Consider the following 11,584-nt stretch of genomic DNA (forward strand, 5'->3'; position numbering starts at 1 on the left):
TTGGGGGCCCCCCCGGTTGAGCCAATCAAATTTGCAAGCCATGGGTGGGACCCACACGACCATTAACACCTAATTAGGATTAATTTAACATTAAAATAATCCCTAATCCCCACTTAATAATCCAATCATGGTTAATTAATCCCTAATCTCCAATAATATTTCTATACCAAATAAAATTTATAAGCAACTTGTGCATTAAAACAAAATCGGAGGTTAAAAATCTCTACCTCGTATCCCAAAATAGTCTTGTCCTTAACTTGTCGCGATTGGCTTAAAATATCCCGACGTACAAAAATACGGGATATAACAAAATCGTTCTTTGCACCACGATCTCTTAGGGACATATAAACATGAGCCAGAAGCCATGAATTACTCTTTCCAGAAAAGAATTCTTGCTTTATTGGAGCACTCTAGGCAATTCCATCAAACTGATCTTTCTCATAGCTGAAATCGCTAGTTCCAAGTCTTTTTAAACCTTCAAATCACAGTACAGGAAATATACCACTGAATACCTGGCCGAGCCAAGTCCATAAGAAACCATCTGATCACTCTAAAGACCACTCACAACCATAGTACCTCCTTAAATCACTATCAAGTATTGACGAAACCATTATATCTGTCCGAATAGCTGCCCTCGGTAAGATACCATCAAGTCTACTCGCAACCCTGATAATGCTCGAAAGACCTGTCATCCCTCAAACCTGAACTGAAACTTATCGAATCTGTGAAGGTGAGTTACTGGGAACTCATAAGTCCTCCTAGAGATATGAACACAACCCATCAAGTTCGAATCAAATGATACCGACCCGGAATGAACGCACAACCCTTGAATACACTTAATAATCATTGGAACTGACTCCAACTTCCCGAAAACAATCGCAATCTTACCACGCATCGGTGGAGGCCATTTTTAATATTTTCCTCCCGCATAATAAATTTTGTCTGTCATTCTCGACTCCAAAAGCTGAATTATATCCATGCCGTCAACTGAGTACCGAAGAACTATACCTTATGAATGCAACCTTAGAGTTTCTTAACCTTTACCCGATACGCAAATTTGATATAACCCCAAACTTTTCGATGAAAAAACCTGAAGCCTCATATGATAAACCTTTAACCATCAAACCTCCCATTGTAGTACCTTAATATGCCCATAACATTTTCGAAAGTATCAAATCTCGCAATCTCTTGAACCATCCTAGCACAAACTATTTCAGCATCCTTAATATCCAAAAGTATTCACCTGAGATATCCAGTCATTATTACTCATAGCATAAAACACTTACCATGACTATGGTCTCATCTTGAGAATATAACTCTAATCTTCACTTAATAGGAATCTTCACAAATCCTTTCTCTTAAGACCACACTAACGCATCCCTTTGTAGAGTGTTACGAAATTACCCAACTGAGCACCACCCAAGCCACTTCCTATAAACCTTAATATGTCAGTTACCTAAAATTGCTCTCTCACTAGTTGCTGATCACGAAACTTCACAGAACTTCATCATATCACTTAATCCATCAAATCACATAGCCCTTCTTCTGTAGACTTCCTTGTTAAGCTTACTTAACGATAATCCCCCACTTGAATTATGGAAGACAACAATACCACAGTCTATAAAGACCCAAGTAATTTTGAAGACGTACCTCATTCCTACCGATTCTCGATCAACTATACCCTTCTTATTCCTCAATTTCCCAATTACAATCAAATCACAATCATAGTCACCACAGCCATTTCTCGAACTCACTTAATATATTACCGTATAATTATAAGTCTTGAAAACTAGCTGAGTCAACCTTGGGATAGAAGCATACCACACACTCTACACACTAGAGTTCCCTTAACGCATTCAACTCTAAACCAAATGCTCTCTGAATCCAGCATATCACATACATAGTCCTAGTAATGTCCCCACATACCTCGACCAAGGTGAGCTTACTCAAATTTCCTTAACTCAATTTTTGAAACGTTCTCTACAGCTTAAATTAATCTGAACCTCATCATTGATTTACCACTTCGAACGTACCAATTGTCCAACCAGAACACCCCTAATCATTCGCGCGATTATCCCTTTTATTTGATCAACTCAACCTATTGCCAATACCAGTAATAACAGGAACTAGCTGAAACTAACACAACAGGTATAAGGCTCTCAACTCCAATCCAATACTCGATGCAACACTCGATAGCTCCTTGTCACTTTGCACTCGTCCAATACTAGAGTCATTCTTACTAGTCAACCACTGGCCCACGACATAACCAAACATACCAACTCAATACTGACCCTTATGTCTATTCTATCAAGTATGACCGCAGCATAATTCTCAAATCATCTAGCTCTTGATTCCCCGATTTCCCTATCATTCCTCTAAATGCGAAGACCTGGCGAACATACCTCTGTGGAAAGACCTGAACCACAACTGCCCAGCATCTCAAGTCTTCACTCATCATAAGTAGTCCTGCTTCCTAATCTAGAATTGATAACCACTTTCCTGGAAGGACCCATAAGCCACTAGCAATAATCACGTCGAAGACCAAAGTAACTGTCATGACCCAACCGGAGGGCCGCGATGAGCACCCGGTGCTAGCTCACCCGGGCACCCCTTAACATACTCATACATCATATCTAGGTGAGCCACATAGTTATATCATGCTTCGCATTCATCGTCATTCTCAGCTTATTGGGCAACAATATATCTATATCATCATTGGCAACCGTGCCCATACAAATGTACATAAGCCGACAAGGCTATCAAACAATATCCCATAATATAGGCCGACAAGGCCGAGCATATCTAACCATATACATATGTCTACGAGCCTCCAAGGAGGGTACATCATGTCATAACATATGGGCGGGACAGGACCCCGCCGTGCCCATAAATATGTACACAAAAGAATCTATACCAAAAGCCGTAGCTCGAATGGTGGAGCTCGCTATGTAGTCTAAGAAAATACGGTATGGATCGAGTCCGTCTCCCCGGCCACCCGCGGGCATGGCGCGGCGTCCACAAAAACAAAAAAAGGACGTCGATGAAGAATGTACTGAATATGTAAAGCATGATCAATATCAATATGAAAGAATAATAGTCAACATATGAAATAACATATGGTGGGAGATAATAACATCATCGTCATAGCACTTACTTGCTTTCCATAGAGACGTTCCATTTCTATTGCGTATTCGCGTACATACATTCATATTCGTACTCATTTACCTTTCGTATTCTTTTTCATATTTCCTTTCATACTCATGCTCATATCATATACATTACATATACGTAGCCTTTACTTGGCACTTACATAATCTTAACATATTCATACTCTTATTGATGTTATATACATAGCGTATTCGTACTCATATAGATGTCATATACATAGCTTATATATAGCATACCCGACCACGAAGGCTCGGTGTTTCACATACCTGGCCCTACCAAGGCTCAGTGCCTAGCCTACCAAGGCTCAGGGTTGTTCATACCCAACTGCAGTGGTGCGTGCGCGTCGTCATAGAAATATACATACATACATATTTACTATATTCTACCCGGCCACATAAGCTCGGTGTTCACAATAGCCTCTCATAGGCACACATACATATTCATTATATTCTACCCGGCCATATAAGCTCGGTGTTCACAATAGCCTCTCATTGGCACACATACATATAAGCTCATATCCATCTTTAGCCTTTTTACTATCATCATTCATTACCTTGATCCTTAGAGTATTGCACTGGTCGTATAAGGAACTTAGTACAATCGTATCATTGGACCATCATAAGCTTAATAGCTTCTAGAGATAGAATCATTAGAGAATATCGTGGGCTCATAGAAGGAGAGATACTTGGCCAAAGAACTATGACTTATGAAAGAAGGGTTAGCCTTACATACCTTTCTGTGCAACTATTCTATCACTTGTACGTTCTTCTTCAACGCTCACGTTCTACCTTCATTGAAGTGCATACTCATATTAGAGAATGGATAACTTAGCATACATGGCTTAATCTAGAGAAAATCGAAAATCATCTCCTTTATTTATATGACTTCCTCCATAATATACATCAACTCCCAAACATCAATAATAACGTTCACAATCTCATCACAATAGTCTTTATTCAACTACGTTACTCTTAATTCACAGTTCACTTCAATTCATCCGTATTCATAGTCACATCTCGACAATACGTTCATTCACATACAATATCGATTCCATACTCTCAATATCATTTATAACATGATCATATTCATAATGTATCAAGAATCATAACTCATTCCAAACATTTACTCAAAAGTGACAGTATTCACACATTCATGACCCATTTCCTATATTCTTTTGTGATCCAAGTGTTTCAACTTCCAAATACTTTAAACAACATGGAAACATCATAAAACTTACCTTAGATGGTGTAGGATTGAACCTTGGTTGCATACACCTCACTTGAGCAAAACCCTAGATTTTCCTTCGCTTGAATTCCTTATTTTTGATGAGCTTTAATGGGTTTTCTTACTTTGATTCACTTGGTTTGATGATAATAACCTTTGATTTCCTTTGGATTCTTGTTCATGAAATATATGTGATGCCCTGGAGACTTTAGAGAGAAGTGGAGAAGTGTTGGAATGAAATAATGAAGTTGGGAACACATTTAAAGACTTAAAACATTTCAGCCCGTCGGGAGTTCCACGGACTGTTCCACGGTCCGTGGAACCTAGTGTTGTCCGTGAAGCTGGTCATGGTTCACGACCAGCCAGTCGTCTCCTCTGCTGGAAGTTCCACGGACCCATCCACGGTCCGTGGAACACAATGCTTGCCGTGGAACCTGGCCGTGAAACCCACTGCTTCACCAAGTTCGATCCCGTCGTCTCGTTTGATCTCCAATCCTTATGGAACCTTCTTAGCACTTGTTTATCACTTCATTAATAATCTAAGGGGTGTTATAACTCTTTCCCAACACATCATTAAGTTGTCATCAACTTACTACTCATAAATTCCTTCCGATACTTATCGCATATATGGCCTTCTCTTGGCAACTTTCTCGTCTAACATCGAATGTCTTTCAAATCTCATTTAGAATCATCAAATGCTATTTCTTACTTGTTGAAACATTGCATACTTCGTACTCCTCATTATCCTATTCACCGTGCATCAACGAAAAATTTTTCCGAGGTGTAACATTCTTCCCCCCTTAAGAACATTCGTCCTCGAATGTTAAGCATTCGGGAATTCTACAAAAATTTCGCCAGAGTTTCCCCTATAATATGGCACTACCATCTTGTCACAACAACCCATAATATCAATGCCTCACAGGGCCACAACATAATATCAATATAATTTGGCCACACACGACCCAAATACATTAAAAGGAAAGCATACATACCTTATGATCTTGATGTCTCATCTTGGCCCTCTTCCGGGGGCTGAAATAAGTGCGGATATTTGAATTTCATGATTCCTTCCGCTTCCCATGTCATCTCTTCTCAATTATTATTTCTTCACAAAACTTTAACTGAGGCCACTTCTTTGTTTCTAAGCCTCCGTACTTGCCTATCTAATATGGAAATGGGTTTTTCATCATAAGCTAACTTTTCTGTCACTTGAACATCATTTACTGGGACGATCCTAGAAGGATCTTCAATACATTTACGAAGCATCGAGACATGGAAAATCGGATGAACTCGACTCCAAATCGGAGGTAAATCTAATTCGTAAGCTACTCGCCTACTTTGCGCACAACTTCATAAGGCCCAATATACCGGGGACTAATCTTTCCCTTTTTGCCAAATCTCATAACGCCTTTCATTGGCGACACTTTCAAGAATACCCAATCTTTAACTTGGAACTCTAAGTCTCTTCGACGATTATCCGCATAGGACTTTTGACGACTTTGGGCTGCTAACAACCGATCTTGTATGAGCTTGACTTTCTCTATGGCTTGTTGGACCAAGTCTGGCCCTATCAATTTAGCCTCCCCTGTTTCAAACCACCCAATTGGGGATCTACACTTTCGCCCATATAAAGCTTCATACGGTGCCATTTGAATGCTAGAATGATAGCTATTATTGTAAGAAAATTCAATGAGTGGCAAATGATCATCCCAATTTCCTCCAAAATCTATCATACATGCTCGCAACATATCCTCGCAGTCCGAATGGTACGTTCGGCTTGTCCATCGACCGTGGATGAAATGCCGTGCTTAGGCTCACATAAGTCCCCAAACCCTCTTGGAAGTATTTCCAGAAATTAGCTGTGAACTGAGTACCTCTATCGGAGATAATAGCTACTGGAACACCATGAAGTCGCACTATCTCTTTAACATAGAGCTTTGCATAATCTTCCGCTAGATACGTCGTTCAATCGGCAAGAAATGAGCTGACTTAGTGAGTCTATCCACAATCACCCATATGGAATCATACTTTCATCGAGAACGGGGTAAGCCTGTAATGAAGTCCATGTTAATCACTTCTCACTTCCAAGTTGGGATTTCTATAGCTTGCAACAATCCACTCGGCTTTTGGTGTTCGATTTTCACTTGTTAACAATTGGGACATTGAGCTACAAATTCTGCTATATCTTTCTTCATCCCATTCCACCAATACATGGATTTAGGATCATGATACATTTTTGTTGCTCCGGGGTGGATAGAATAACGGGAACAATGAGCTTCTCTTAATATTTGGTAGCGTAAACCTGCCACATTAGGAACACATAATCTACCTCGACATCGGAGAACTCCGTCTCCTGTAATCTCAAATGATGACTCCTCTTTCTGAGGGAGTGTATCTCTGTACTGCACTAGCATGGGATCTTCGTATTGTCGCTCCTTCATTTCCACTACTAGCGACGAAGCTGCTGAATTTTGAATGGTAGTCCCCCGCTACCTGAGTCCACACTCGAACTCCCAGGCTAGCTAGCTGCTGGAGCTCACGAGTCATTTCTCTTTTCTCTGATTGTACATCACATAAACTTCCCATGGATCTGCGGCTAAGGGCATCAGCCACAACATTTGCCTTTCCGGGGTGATATAGAATATCAACATCATAATCTTTTAACAATTCTAACCATCATCGCTGCCGCAAATTCAACTCTTTTTGCTTGAAAATATACTGAAGGCTCTTGTGATCTGTATAAATATCTACATGAACACCATATAAATAATGTCTCCATATCTTTAGTGCATGGATGTTGCGTACCAATTCAAGATCGTGGGTTGGATAATTCTTTTCATGTTTTCTTAATTGCCTTGAAGCATATGCAATCACCTTGCCATGTTGCATCAACACACAGCCTAGTCCCACGCCTGAAGCATCACAATAAACAACATAACCTTCCAATCCCCCTGGAAGTGTTAGGACTGGTGCAGAAGTCAATCTATCTTTTAGCTCTTGGAAGCTATGTTCACAAGCATCTGTCCATTGAAACTTTATTGATTTCTGAGTCAGCTTTGTGAGTGGGGAAGAAATGGAAGAAAAACCTTCTACAAATCTCCTATAATATCCTACTAAGCCCAGAAAGCTACGAACCTCCGTAGGAGTTATAGGCCTTGGCCAAGTCTTTACGGCCTCAATCTTTTGGCTATCTACCCGAATACCATCGGCTGAAACAATGTGCCCAAGAAATGTCACTGAGTTCAACCAGAACTCACATGTAGAAAACTTTGCAAACAGCTCTCGAGTCTTAAGAGCTCTGAGGACAGTACGCAAATGATCCGCATGTTCTGCCTCAGATCTAGAATACACCAGGATATCGTCAATGAATACAATCACGAACAGATCTAGGAAGGGCCTGAACACATCATTCATCAGGTCCATAAGTACTGCTGGTGCATTAGTTAACCCACTGCTTCACCAAGTTCGATCCCGTCGTCTCGTTTGATCTCCAATCCTTATGGAACCTTCTTAGCACTAGTTTATCACTTCATTAACAATCTAAGGGGCGTTATAACTCTTCCCCAACACATCATTAAGTTGTCATCAACTTACTACTCATAAATTCCTTCCGATACTTATCGCATACATGGCCTTCTCTTGGCAACTTTCTCGTCTAACATCGAATGTCTTTCAAATCTCATTTAGAATCATCAAATGCTATTTCTTACTTGTTAAAACATCCCATACTTCGTACTCCTCATTAGCCTATTCACCGTGCATCAACGAATTTTTTTTCTGAGGTGTAACAGTAACCTTTCACTTCCGAGTATGAAATCCACTCTCGTACCAATTGCAACCTTACTCATAAGCACATCAGATACCAATTTTTTCCTTCTTGATAGTGGAAATTATTTTATCCAATTCCTCTTCCTTATACGTCCGTCCCATTAACAAGAAAAGTACTCATACTAAAAATACCCTAAGAATTCACACTTCAATAAATGCTTTCCACAAAAGTCATCGTTTATGTCCTTTATTCTCAATTCCTCTTCTTTATTACATACGGGCATTATACGTTTGCTAAATTCGCTGATCCTTACCGAACTTATGCTCATCCCCTTATATCGACATCTAATACCCTGCCACTGATGAGTCGTTAACCTGCTATAGGTATGCTCGTGCCACGCACACCATCACTGTCACGACCCGACTAGGGCCATGACGGGTACCCGGGGCTAACCACCGAGCACCACTCGTTCTATTACTCATCTGCTTCCATTCATAATCTTATGCTCATAATCATAGAAAAACTATTTTCATTTGGAACATATTTACTTTATATACATGAGCCCTTTGGCCATCAAAATAATATATTGTCACGACCTAACCCCGTAGGCCGTCCCGAGCTGGGCACTCGTACATATCTGTCAACTATAATCATACCATAGCAAACATGATAAGAACTTAAACATACGGAAAGGCACGGCGGCGCATACATATTTATAAATCGTACATAAGCCTGGGAACATTTAAAACACAAACACAACTGAATAGTGACTACCCACAACCCACACATATGTCTACAGACCTCTAAGAGTAATAACAGAATCATATGACGGGACAGGACCCCGCCGTACCCCTGAATAGACATAAACATATACAACAAAAGTGTCTGTACCAAAATATGGGCTCCGGAACAAGGGAGCACTCCAAGATATTCGGATGAGAATCCTAAGCCGGCGGATCACCAAAATGTGTATCTGTACCTGCGGGCATGAAACGCAGCCCTCGAAGAAAGGGGGTCAGTACGGAATATGTACTGAGCATGTAAAGCATGGAATACAGTAAACAGGATCATAACCGAACTGGGCATTACAGGAACAAGTATGATAACCAGAAAATCAAATGACTTGCCTTAGAGACATATATCATGCATGTCAATATCATATCATCATGTCATCATATATATATATATATATATATATACCGTACCCGGCCCTCTAGTGAGGGACTCGGTGAATAAGATCATCATATCATCATATCATCATGTCATCATATATATATATATATATATATATATATATATATATATATATATACACCGTACCCGGACCTACAGTGAGGGACTCGGTGAATGAGATCATCATATGCCATCCCGGCCGCCATACCTATATCATCACATCATCATACATATATATCTACCCGGCCCTCTGCGGGGACTCGGTGAATAATGCAGTGAACTGTGCACGAATACCTACCCGGCCCGAGACTCGGTGAAAGACATATTGAGGTGTTATACCTCGCATTTCGCACGTCGGAATATTTTTAAGTTGGTTGCGAAGAATTATGGACGAGGTTATCTCTCGACGTAGTTTTACGACAAATGGTTTATGATTTGTTTGGAAGGAAGCATTAAGGAAAAAGTTGGGACTAAGAATGCATTATGGAAAAATATGTGTGCATCTTATGGTGCAAGATATACACATATGTGGGTAAAAGTTGACTAAGTCAAGGAATTAGTTGTCTTTTTATTTGAAGAAAATTCTAGAAAATTGAAGAAAATTGAAGACAAAATGAAGGAGAAAAACCGGCCATAAGGGGGCACATGACCAGCCATGTGCTCCCAAATATATATATATATATATATGTGTGTGTGGAAAATTACAAGACAAGTCATATTTTTCCCTAGAATTTTCAAGAAACATGGAAGAGAAAGAGAGAGAGGGAGTCGGGCGCATGGGAGCTGGCCGAATCTGCCCTCTTATGGTGGCCATGGAAAAATATTTTCTTCTTGTTTTCCTACTAATTAGAGGGTCCTCGTCGACGTGGAGTAGTTGGTGGAACAAGAAAACCATTCGTTTTGCAAGAATCAAGGCCTAGCCGAGAGGCAAAGATGAAGAAAAGGTATGATTCAATCTTGTTTTTCATATGTTATAGATGAGTTGTGTGTGTTGTGAAGTATGGAAATGAATAAAGATCATGGAAATATGGATGTTGAAGTTGAACCATGGATGTTGATGTTGGCCGTGCATGTGTATTGTATGTTTAGGAGTGATGAATCAATTCTAATTGGCATGTTGGTTGTTGTAGTATGTTGGTGTGGGAAATCATGAAACCTTGAATGTGGTGTTGTGTGTGTGTGTGTAGCCGTAGGGGCTGTTTGGCATGTGAGGGATGAATCAATGTTATCTAGAGTGTTGATTATTGTCGTTATGAATGTTATGACGTAGAATGAAGGTTTGATCACTTAAATTGAGAATAAGATTGTTGTGGGCTGTTTTCGGTGGAACATAGTGAACCAAATTTTATGTTGTGTTTTGGTGATTGTTTGTTGCGGATTTTGTAGTGAAAATGAAGGTTTGATGACCCGAATGGAAGTCGTAATTGTGCGGGCTGATTTGAGAAGGTAATGTGATCCTAATGTAGTTCTTGAAATTACTAAAATAATGTTGTAGCATATGGAATTGTTGGTGTAGTTATGGGTTTGGAAAGTAGAAAATATGTTATGAACGTTCCAAATGAAGTTGGAAGGTTTCGGGTGCATTGTGTATTGCATAGGTTGTTTTGAAATATGGTGTGACTTGTTTAGAACGTGTTATGAATTGGTTATGAATGTCGTTATTATGATTATTGGGTTGGTTGTTGTTGATATTAACCGAGTTGAATTCTCGGGGGGTGGTGAATATAGGGGGGAGGTTTGTCGAAATTTTCGTAGAAAAAGTAATGGCTTGGAATGAGATTCTTCAATGCTTATGGCTAATGCTTGATGCCTATGGATGTGTTGTAGATCTTGAGAAGCCGAGGCGCAAATTGGATTAGCTTAAAGGACTCGCCAAGGTATGTAAAGCTCACCTTTCTTTCTTTGGCATGTCTTAGTACTATTAGGCTATGACCCGAGCCTTGGGGTAATTCCACTCTTAGAATCCGAGCTTAGGTATGTACCTTGTTCATCCCTTAACATTTACTCTTTTGACGGGACCAAAATAAGATTTTCATGTTTTCAAAAGAATGAATTTCAAAGGTTTTATAAAGACTTTGACTACAAAAAGGGGTCCCGAACTTCAAACGTCCGTAACTTTTGCATACGAGCTCGGATTGCCCCGAAACATAATATGTATGATCATAAGACATAACTTTCCCCTACCTACCCTAGTCGGGCTCGGACGGGGGTCGACACCCGTCCGTGGGGCCCGCGACCTTTCTATGCCTA

Source organism: Lycium ferocissimum, chromosome 4 (assembly GCF_029784015.1).
Source record: "Lycium ferocissimum isolate CSIRO_LF1 chromosome 4, AGI_CSIRO_Lferr_CH_V1, whole genome shotgun sequence".
NCBI classification, from domain to species: domain Eukaryota; kingdom Viridiplantae; phylum Streptophyta; class Magnoliopsida; order Solanales; family Solanaceae; genus Lycium; species Lycium ferocissimum.